Source organism: Coregonus clupeaformis, unplaced genomic scaffold, assembly GCF_020615455.1.
Source record: "Coregonus clupeaformis isolate EN_2021a unplaced genomic scaffold, ASM2061545v1 scaf0111, whole genome shotgun sequence".
Taxonomy (NCBI): Eukaryota; Metazoa; Chordata; class Actinopteri; order Salmoniformes; family Salmonidae; genus Coregonus; species Coregonus clupeaformis.
Window position 1 is genome coordinate 675,001 of NW_025533566.1, and position 12,390 is coordinate 687,390.

Genomic DNA, 12,390 nt, shown 5'->3' on the forward strand with positions numbered 1-12,390 from the left:
TTGTCCTCTGGAATAAAGAGGGAGATGTCATTTACTTCTGAGTTTGTTATAGTACAATAATACCTCTGAATAGATTTCTTATAGACAATTCCTCCAAATACTTTTTGCCATTCAAGATCAATAACAGTTAAGCAATATACTGTTGTTCACAATGTCAACACATTTGGTATTTTCTTAACTATTCTCCTTTTTTATATTCACATAAAATGACTACTTACTATGCTTTGTCCACATCTTCCATGTGACTAGAATACCAGCTGTCACCACCACCAACATGCCCCAAGGAATCAGTAGGACTTTCACATCTATGGACCTGATGGATTACATAGAAGAACTTGAATCAAAAACACAATTAAAATAGATCATTATAAATTGATCATTTGTGAAAAAGTAATAACTTTTTGTTTACACTGTTGTGATAAATGGAACAATTATTTAGCTATTCACATGTGTGGAAGTTTACATTATCATTATTGAGATCATTACTATACAAATAACGTTGTTTTTATTAAGTGTGCAACTTGTCCTTGCAAATGAGTGAGAATAACACAAACATTTCTGCTACTTCTCCAAAGAAATGTTCCAACCAAGAGGAAGTGCTAACAGTCTCTATATGCATTTAGGAAGGGAGTTTGGTTAGCTTTAACTGTTGTAGTGTATGATGGAATTGTAATGTTACTTTGTGTTCATATTATCAAACAATTGCCATAATATGTGGGATAATACAGCTGAATGAGTGATAATAACCTCCGGTGGACTTCCTCCATGTTCCCCTCAGCTTGGGTTGCTGTGAGGTAAAACAACAATGCCATTAATGAAATTACTGGTATACCAGATAGTCAGGTTGTATAGCAACATCACATTCATAGTCAATATTCCAATTTGTTTCAGACGATGAAACAAAGTGAATCTGCTGTCAAGGATTATGAAAACAGTGGCAGATTTTCACTGAATATCATCTATGTCAAGAAGTAAATCATGGAATAAATACATATTTTCATTGTGATACTAATGTAAGAAAATTACATAATTTTGATGTGAAGTAACTATGGATATTAAACTATTTTTGTGACCCAAACAGAATGTACTTACTGATAGAAGTGATGATTTGTGTTGCAGTATGTTGACTGACAGTGATGTGAACAGGCATCTCTAGTTCTCCCACTTCACACCAATACCAGTCAGTGTTCTCCATCTTCAGTCCACTCATAGTCACTGTTAAGACTGTTTTGTTGTTGGCCAGACTGATATCCTTTAATGTCACTGATGTTCCATGTAAAGTCCCAGAATACTACACACAATCACCACCCATCCTGCACCACTTTATATCTCCAGAGTTACTATAGTAACAACGGACAGTGACACTCCCTCCTTCTACTGCAGTCACTTCCTGTTGGTCCACATAGAGTTCTGGAGTACCTGAACACAGAGGTACAGACACCAAAGAAAGAACTCAGCAGCAGAACTTTATTTCTAGTAAGTATTTTATTATTAATATTATTTAAAAAAATGTTTTATAACCGACCACTGCGGAGTTTAAACAAAGTTTACACCACAATCTACATATAGAGAACATAAAGTAGTCATATACCTACATTCTTCAGGTCAACTTGAACAATAATGGTGATACCAGTTACCAGACAAGGAACCAGTTACCAGGAAATGAAATGAGAACACCAGTCATTTAGTTTGTGGAAGCAGGCTATTTCTGATTGTCTCATCATTACTGAGAACTACCTATTCTACTTTACTGAATTGTAAGAGTTGCAGGGATCTTACCTGGAGTGACAGATAGGTAGAACCGTTGTATCCTGATATCTGGTCCTCCATTGATCTCCACAACACACCTGTAAGTCTTAGAGTCCTCTGGCTCCAGATCAGTCATGGTCACAGTGAAGACTCTCTGGTTGATTTCATCAGAGATTGAGGCATTACCACTGCTCTTAGGATGGTCACTGCGTACTAGAGAGGAGCAACGAATCCAATCATACCCTTTACACCAGTATTTCACATGATTTATGTAATACTGATCATAGTGACATGGGATGGTGATGGAGCCTCCTGTCTGCACAGACACATACCTCACTGTGAACACATCAACACAAAACACATTTAGGTTGGAATTCAACAGAATCTGCACTGCAGAATAAAAATCCCATTGCTTATACAATATAAAACAGCTTGTTAATGATTGAGATTTATTACACCGTGTTTACAGTGAATTGACCCACTGGACTTCAGCCTTTTATAGAAACATGTTACACATACCTGCTGATACTCTGTAGAGGATGAGGAAGAGGAGGAGGACGAGGGGGGAGAGATGAAGAGCCATGTGAAGGTTTCAGTCTGCCTGGTATATTATATGGTACCTGAGCACAAATGTTTGTCAAGTACCAAGGTACCAGCCAGAATGACTCTACTTCCTAATGTTAATAGACTTCACTGTCTGTAACTCTCTTCCTGCTTCTGTTTGTGTGTACATGGCCCCCTCAGTGGCAGATAGCAACTATTGCAGTGTATAGACTAGTTTAACCCCAAAATCATAGTCACCAAAATATATTTCAGCTTTCTCTAAGGGTTTTGGGACCAAACGTCTCTACTATCCTGTTACACTCTACTGAAACATAGGCTACTAATGATTACAAATATTCAATAATTGGGCGACATACACCACATTGGCAAATTCAATTTTTCAGTATATAAGAAACGATATGATAAATGTACTCTATGTGCTAGACATTGATAGATTTGAGGGGTCATCTGCTACAGAGATGTAGTGATGGGGACTAGACCAAGACCTCCACAAACTCTCACTTTAAACCAGGTCAGGGTTCAGGGTCCTCAGGACCATAACCCAGTCTGATGTGGTTTTACGTTCAACAAGAACGCTCTCTGTCTCTCTCCTACTTCTTTTAAAGATTGTAGTAATAATTTTACCTGACCAGAGGTCGAATCATGCATCCTACGAAACATGACTTGCCATGCCGCGCTGCTTCTTAACACCTGCTCGCTTAATCCGGAAGCCAGCCGCACCAATATGTCGGAGGAAACAGCATTCACCTGACGACTGAGGTCAGCTTGCAGGCGCCAGTCCCACCACAAGGAGTCGCTAGAGCGCGATGAGCCAAGGAAAGCCCCCGGGCCAAACCCTGCCCTAACCCAGACGATGCTGGGTCAATTGTGCACCGCCCTATGGGACTCCCGCTCATGGCTGGCTGTGACACAGCCTGGGATAAAACCCCAGGCAGTAGTGACAACTCAACACTGCAGTGCAGTGCCTTTGACTGCTGCGCCAATTGGGAGGCCCCTTTATCCCTCTTCTATACAGGAAATGAACCCTTTGTCATGTACAGCTCATAACCACAGATGTCCTCCAAGCCAAAGTGTTAAAGGTAGTTCAGGAAGCTGCATTACCAGAATGCTACAAGTTTCAGCTAAACTCATTCCATGACGTCATGTTAAATACTGAGCTTTGTGTGCTACTGTTGGCTCCAACACAGCAACTACTTCACACTCAAACTCACACTCAAACTCACTTTTTTTTTGTTGCTTTGGTACAATTTTCATACATATGTGGCAATATTTCACAACTCTTAGTACAAAACTCAATACAGATCATGAAAAAGTAAAAACACTTTAAGCACATTTTCAATTGACTAAGTACAACACACAATATCACATAGTAACTTACCAGTGTTTCATCTAAAAAAAACTTTCATATAAAGTAATTGCCTTTCACAATGCAATGCTCACAATACATTTCATATGATTCTCTTCTCATTTCTTTAAAAACATTTGACCATCACCTAATTCAACGGCGCTTAATGATTAATTACTTAACAGTTTGGTAGACCTATAGATTTTAAACTGGTTTGTCTAATATATATGGATTTTGAGAACCACAGAAATACAATGTGTGTTTGTTTAGTATAAACATCTAAATGACATGTATGATACATGATAACCATACATAATGAATATTCATTAGTACTAATTGATTTCACATAGCGTCAACCACTATTGGTCACCATATAAAAGGGGGTGTGTGAACACTTACAAGTTCTTTAACAAGGAGCAGGATAGACAGCAAGGGAGAGGAAGAAATCAAAGAGCTGGTGGACAAGGGACCATCAGAGAGGTGGGCATTAGACCCATCAAAGAGGTCAAAGAGGTGGGCGTGGGCCCCATCAAATTGGTCAAAGAGGTGGGCATGGGCCCCATCAAATTGGTCAAAGAGGTGGGCATGGGCCCCATCAAATTGGTCAAAGAAGTTGGCATTAGACCCATCAACGAGGTCAAAGACGTCAAAGAGGTGGACATCAGATAGAGAGGGGAGGCAGAGGGCAGGGAACTGTTGTGTCTAATGATGTCTGGGCAATCGTTGTTGACCATGTGGTAAACAGAGGCCTTACCATGGCAGAGGCTGCCTGATTAGTTCACCCAAATCTGAAAAGATCAACTGTCAGTTCAATCATGACAACATTTCGCCAAGAAAACCGGTAAGTCTGTAGGATATGCACTATGCTTTAACAGTACATTTACATTATATGATATATTGCACTGCATGTAAATTCACAAAACATGTTGCAATATTCTTACAGTGTGATCTATTGACAGTATACTCTGTTCTACCATCAGAATTGACAGAAGACCCCATGGTGGTGCCGTGGCTGTGTGCTGACCGACCAGCAGTGTTGTAAATGGTAAGGGCCAGGAATGACATATGGCTGTCTGAAATAAAGCAGGCCATTGAGGAGAACGGTGACATCTTTGCCAATGTGGCATCCATCAGCCTACCAACAATCGGCCACCTTATGAAGAGGCAGCAGGTATCTATGAAACACATTGACCTGGTGCCTTTAGAGAGAAACAACGACAGGGTGAAACAACTGTGGGCCGAGTATGTTCAGGTACAGCACTATATACTGTATTACTGTTACTATTTGATGCACAGCTACTTCACAGTATCACATTAAAACAATACTGTAAAAATATCTAAACCAAATATGTTTTTAGAGGGTGATGGCGATGATTCTGTTAACCATCAGAATTATATCTTTGTTGATGAAGCGGGCTTCAACCTGGCCAAAACTCAGCGCCGTGGGTGGAATATCATCGGCCAACGGGCAACCGTCCAAGTTCCTGGACAACGTGGGGGAAACATCTCCATGTGTGCAGCTTCCTCTGAAGATGGTGGTGTAGGACGTAGGCCATTACTTGGATCCTATAAAGCTGCATACCTCATTGTGTTTCTCAATGAAATTGCGCAGGCCTGTCAAGGTGAAGGGGTCACCTATGTCATTGTGTGGGACAATGTCAGGTTCTACCATGCAGAGGTGGTTCAGGCATGGTTTAGGGCCCATCCCCGATTCATGACCCTATATCTGTCCCCATACTGTCTTCTCCTTATTTTTATTTATTTTCCCTTTTGTACTTTAACTATTTGCACATCATTACAACACTGAAATAGCCATAATATGACATTTGAAATGTCTCTATTTGTTTGGAACTTTTACTGTTCATTTTTCATTGTTTATTTCACCTTTGTTTATTACCTATTTCACTTGCTTTGGCAATGTACATTTTTTTGGTATTTTATTAGGATCCCCATTAGCTGTTGCAAAAGCAGCAGCTACTCTTCCTTGGTGTCACACCCTGGCTCGGGGACTATATATGTTGAGCCAGGGTGTGTTCATTCTAGGTGTTGTATTTCTATGTTGGGAGTTCTAGTTTGCTTATTTCTATGTTGGCCTGAGTGACTCCCAATCAGAGGCAACGAGTGTCAGCTGTGGCTGGTTGTCTCTGATTGGGAGCCATATTTATACTGTCTGTTTTCCCTTTGTGTTTGTGGGTTCTTGTTTCGAGTTGGTATGTGTTAGACCGTGAACTGTCACGTTATCGTTTTGTTGTGCTTATTATCACTGAAGATAATAAAGTACAGTATGTTCGTCTGCAACGCTGCGCCTTGGTCTTCATCTGTTCTAGACGAACGTGACAGAAGATCCCACCATACAAGAACCAAGCAGCGTGTCTAGGATTAAGGCCCTGGCGAGAGAGGAGCAGCGGCGTCAGCAGTGTCATCGTCGGACGGACGAGAGGCAACCCCAAACATTTTTGGGGGGGGGCACACGGCATGGGCGACTGGGCAGCAGGAGGCTGCCACAGGGCGATTTGGGAGTTTTGGAGAGGGGGCCACCGGGTTTGGGGGGCCAGAAGGCAGGTTGGCGGAGCCTGGATGGAGAGCGGAACCAACTTCCCGTACTCAGGCATGGCAGCTTGGGACGGGGCAGGTTCCGCGGTATGCGGAGCGGCGTACTGTGCCACGAGTTGTCCGGCATAGTCCTGTACGTCCTGTGCGAGCACCCCGCACGTGTCGTGCGAAGGTGGGCATGCAGCCAGGACGGAGTGTGCCGGCTCAGCGCTCGTGGCCTCCAGTGCCTCTCCTCGGTCCCGGATATCCTGCGCCATTGTCACGTGCTGTTATGCCAGTACGGGTACACAGCCCTATACGTCCTGTGCTGATGCCTCACACAGAGTGTGTGAAGGTAGGCATTCAGCCAGGACGGGTTGTGGCAGCTCTTCACTCCAGGTCTCCTATCCGTCTCCACAGCCCGGTCCGGCCTGTCCCTGCTCCTCGCACCAAGCCTACGGTGTGCGTTGCCAGCCCGGTCCAGCCTGTCCCTGCTCCACACACCAAGCCTACGGTGTGCGTCGCCAGCCCGGACCGGCCTGTCCCTGCTCCACGCACCAAGCCTACGGTGAGCGTCGCCAGCCCGGTCCGGCCTGTCCCTGCTCCACGCACCAAGCCTACGGTGTGCGTCGCCAGCCCGGTCCGGCCTGTCCCTGCTCCTCGCACCAAGCCAGGGGTGCGCATCGTCAGCCCGGCCCGGCCCGTTCCTACTCCACGCACCAAGCCAGGGTGCGCATCGTCAGCCCGGTCCGGCCCGTTCCTACCCACGCACCAGCCAGGGTGCGCATCGTCAGCCCGTCCGGCCCGTTCCTACTCCACGCACCAAGCCAGGGGTGCGCATCGTCAGCCCGGTCCGGCCCGTTCCTACTCCACGCACCAAGCCAGGGGTGCGCATCGTCAGCCCGGTCCGGCCCGTTCCTACTCCACGCACCAAGCCAGGGGTGTGCATCGTCAGACCGGACCAGGGGCGCCACGGGGGGATGGTGGAAGGGTGGTGGGCAAGCCCGGAGCCAGAACCGCCGCCGAGGAGGAATGCCCACCCAGCCCTCCCCTGTTTTGCTCTGGTTGAGGCGCGGTCGCAGTCCGCGCCTTTAGGGGGGGGTACTGTCACACCCTGGCTCGGGGACTATATATGTTGAGCCAGGGTGTGTTCATTCTAGGTGTTGTATTTCTATGTTGGGAGTTCTAGTTTGCTTATTTCTATGTTGGCCTGAGTGACTCCCAATCAGAGGCAACGAGTGTCAGCTGTGGCTGGTTGTCTCTGATTGGGAGCCATATTTATACTGTCTGTTTTCCCTTTGTGTTTGTGGGTTCTTGTTTCGAGTTGGTTTGTGTTAGACCGTGAACTGTCACGTTATCGTTTTGTTGTGCTTATTATCACTGAAGATAATAAAGTTCAGTATGTTCGTCTGCAACGCTGCGCCTTGGTCTTCATCTGTTCTAGACGAACGTGACACTTGGGTCCACACAAAACATGAAACATGACATAATACAGAACATTAATAGACAAGAACAGCTCAAGGACAGAACTACATACATTTAAAAATCAATTTAAAAAGGCACACGTAGCCTACATATCAACACCAATACATACACACAAACTATCTAGGTCAAATGTTTCCCATGCCAATAAAGCCCTTTGAATGGAATTGAATTTAACTGAATTGAGATGGGGAGTCATTTGAAGGTTTGAGTCTGTGTGTGTGACACGGTATCTGTGTACTAATGTGTATGTCAGTCAAGGACAAAGGCACCAGCGAGAATTACTCTACTTCCCAATGTTCACAGACCTCACTTTGAATCCCTGCTTCTGTTTCTGTGTACATGCCCCCATCAGTGGCAGATAGCAACTATTGCATTATATAGACTAGTTTAACTCAAAACTCATAGTCACTACAATGCATTTCAAGCCCCATGCAGTTTCATTTTATTTTTAAATCACTGTGTGTGTTTATTTTTCATGATTTATTTTCCTGAGCCGCCTTTTGCCATTGAAATGCTCTGTGTGATCATGTGGGCGTGTTGATTCAAATGTAAATATATTTAAATACAGAGCCCTGATTGGCGGAGAGGATTGTATAGACTAGAGTCTACCCAGCTTACCCCTTCAAAGTAGGAGGATAAATATGCAAATAAAACAGAATCAGAATAATCATTTCAGATTGTGATGTCATTCTGTGAAAAACTCCATTTCACCTGAACAATCTGAAAATCCAGGTGTTTTGTTAGTCAAAAAGCTCTTACACTAAAAGGGCATTATCCAAATGTGTTACTATTTCACAGTATTATTTAAACCTCATAGTGTGGAAATATAATTTAAAAACAAACAGGAAACTCACATTTTTGACTGCACTGCCCCTTTCAGCTTTCTCTAAGGGCTCTTTGGGACCAATAGTCACTACTATCCTCTTACCATCTGCTGGAAAATAGGTCACTAATGATTACACAAAGAAATGTATAGAATTGAGAGGGCAGGTGCTGCAGAGATGGAGTGATGGCTGCCTTCTATACAGGAAATGAACCCTGGTCACAGTAGACACAAATCAAAACCTCAGATGTCCTCCAACCTAAAGTGTTAAAGTTATGTCAGGAAGTTGCAGTACCAGAAGGCTGCAGGTTTCAGGTAAACTCATTCAATGACATGATGTTAACTACTGAGTTATAATTTCTATTGTTGGCTCCAACACAGCCAACTATTTCTGATACAACAATTTCACACCTAAACTCACAGAGCACATAATCTTGTGACAAATGATCTTGAGAACAGTATAATGTCTTTAAAAATGTTTATTAGCAAAGCATTTATATTTTCCATTAAAGCTGGAGAAGGTAAAGACAGAATAGTAGGCCAAGGCTCTGATTCAACAAGGAGAGGATTTGTTACAGTAAACCAGACGACCAAATATCAACTACGAAACAACTCAAGAACTAAGGATTCATAAATCATGCTAAAAACAAACAAATTAAAATGTAACCTTGCTTTGTGTGTGTGTGTGTGTGTGTGTGTGTGTGTGTGTGTGTGTGTGTGTGTGTGTGTGTGTGTGTGTGTGTGTGTGTGTGTGTGTGTGTGTGTGTGTGTGTGTGTGTGTGTGTGTGTGTGTGTGTGTGTGTGGTTTAGTTCTACTATTCTTGTGGGGACCAGATGTCCTTACAATGATAGTAAAACAAGGACAATTTGGACAAGTGGGGACATTTCACTGGTCCCTACATGGTAAAAGGCTATTTTAGGCTTAGGGGTTAGGTTTAGTGTTGCGGTTAGGGTTTAGGTTAGAATTAGCATTAGGGTTAGGGAAAATAGGATTTTGAATGGGCATACTTTTTTGATCCCCACAAATACAGTAAAACAAACGTGTGTGTGTTTTATCCTGAAGAAAGCTCAAAATATTCTCAGTGAAAGATAGCAACTATTGCATTATATATACTAGTTTAACCCAAAACTCATAGTCACTACAATGTTTTCAGCTTCCAACATTCTCTAAGGGCTCTTTGGGACCAAGGGTCACTATTATCCTGTTACCCTCTACTGGGAAATAGGTCACTAATGATTACACAAAGACATTTATAGAATTGAGAGGGCAGGTGCTGCAGAGATGGAGTGATGACTGCCTTCTACTTAGAGATGAAAGCTGGTCATAGACGCAGCTCAAAACCACAGATGTCCTCCAACCTAAAGTGTTAAAGTTAGCTGAGGAAGCTGCTGTTCCACAAGGCAGGTTTCTGGTAAACTAACTCATTCCATGACATCATGTTAGACACTGAGCTAAACGTTCTATTTTTGCCTCCAACACAGCAAATTACCTCCTACACAGTTCAATCGGAAAGTATTCAGACCCCTTGACTTTTTCCACATTTTGTTACGTTACAGCCTTATTCTAAAATGGATTAAATTGTTTTTAACCCTCATCAAACTACACACACTACCCCATAATGACAAAGCAAAAACTTTTTTTTTGAAATTTGAGAAAATGTAAATGTAAAAACAAATTAAAAAATGAAAGCTCAGTATTTTGTTGAAGCACCTTTGGCAGCGATTACAACCTCAAGTCTTCTTGGGTATGACGCTAAAAGCTTGGCACACCTGTATTTGGGGAGATTCTTCCATTCTTCTCTGCAGATCCTCCCAAGCTCTGTCAGGTTGGATGGGGAGCAATGCTGCAAATCTATTTTCAGATCGCTCCAGAGATGTTCGATCAGGTTCAAGTCCGGCCAAGGCAGGGCCACTCAAGGAAATTCAGAGACTTGTCCCGAAGCCACTCCTGCGTTGTGTCTTGGCTGTGTGCTTAGGGCCGTTGTCCTGTTGGAAGGTGAACCTTCGCCCCAGTCTGAGGTCCTAAACACTCTGGAGCAGGTTTTCATCAAGGATTTCACTGTACTTTGCTCTGTTCATCTTTACCTCGATCCTGACTAGTCTCCCAGTCCCTGCCATTGAAAACATCCCCACAGCATGGCGCTGCCACTACCGTGCTTCACCGTAGGGATGGTGCCAGGTTTCCTCCTGATGTGACGCTTGGCATTCAGGCCAAAGAATTCAATCTTGGTTTCATCAGACCAGAGAATCTTGTTTCTCACGTTCTGAGAGTCTTTATGTGCCTTTTGGCAAACACCAAGAGGGTTGTCATGTGCCTTTTACTGAGGAGTAGCTTCCATCTGGCCACTCTACCATAAAGGCCTGATTGGTGGAGTGCTGGAGAGATGCTTGTCCTTCTGGAAGGTTCTCCCATCTCCACAGAGAAACTCAAGAGCTCTGTCAGAGTGACCTTTGGGTTATTGGTCACCTCCCTGACCAAGACCCTTCTCCCCCAGTTGCTCAGTTTGGCCGAGCGGCCAGCTCTAGGAAGAGTCTTGGTGGTTCCAAACTTCATCCACTTAAGAATGATAGAGGCCACTGTGTTCTTGGGGACCTTCAATGCTGCAGAAATATTTTGGTACCCTTCCCCAGATCTGTGCCTCGACACAATCCTGTCTCCAAGCTCTATGGACCTCATGGCTTGGTTTTTGCTCTGACATGCACTGTCAACTGTGGGACCTTATATAGACAGGTGTGCGCCTTTCCAAATCATGTCCAATCAATTGAATTGACCATATTATTCTTTATTTGATTTACCACAGGTGGACTCCAATGAAGTTGTAGAAACATCTCAATGATGATCAATGGAAACAGGATGCACATGAGCTCAATTTCGAGTCTCATATCAAAGGGTCAGAATACTTATGTAAATTAGGTATTTCTGGTTTTTATTTTTTATAAATTAGCAAACATTTCTAAAAAACATTATGGGGTATTGTGTGTAGATTGCTGAGGATTTTTGTTTATTCAATCAATTTTAGAATAAGGCTGTAACGTAACAAAATGTGGAAAAAGTAAAGGGGTCTGAATACTTTCCGAAGACACTGTAATTTCACAGAATTTCGTAACAGATGATCTTGAGAAGAGTAAAAAATGTTTATTAGCAAAGAATTTAAATATACCAATAAAGCTAGAGAAGGAGAAGAAGGTGAAGAAGGTAAAGACATATCCCTCAATGAAAAATTTGCAAATGCTAAATAAATCTAGTTTCTACTCATCCTGTTTGACCTCAGAGTCGGTTTGCCGTGAACTTCACCACAGCAATGATGGTGCACAGGAGGAAGAGCACTGCATTAACAGTTTTCGGAAGGTAGAAGAGTGTTCTTTCCCATCTGTAGAAGAACAACATTGCTTTGAGGACATGACACTATGCAAATTGCAACCAGACAGTGTTAGTTGAAGACTGAGGCATACAGAAGGCATTTATTTTTTTATTTTAAAACAACACAATTTATTCATCCAATAATTAAAATAAATGACCTTTTTGCTTATTGAGTACCGACTAAAGAGGTGGTAATGTTCACCTACCCCTGGGCTCCATCGTGTGTGTTGTTGACTGGGGCCTGAGAGGTGGAAGAGGACACAGCAGGAACTACAGTTGTGGGTGAGGTCAGAGAGATGTCTTGAGGGGTCAGCTTTTCTGTCAAGGTTCAACAGTTTCTGTATTTCATTTATTAGTGTTTAAGTGACACAATTTCAGCGTGATATATCAATGTATCATGTATGCAAAATGACTTAAGTTGAATTCTGTGAATTTGAAAGACTAATTTCACTATATTTGGTTAAAACTGGTCTCTCATTACTTACTGATGATGGTGTCAGTCTGCGTTGTGGTCAGTTGATCGACAGTGGA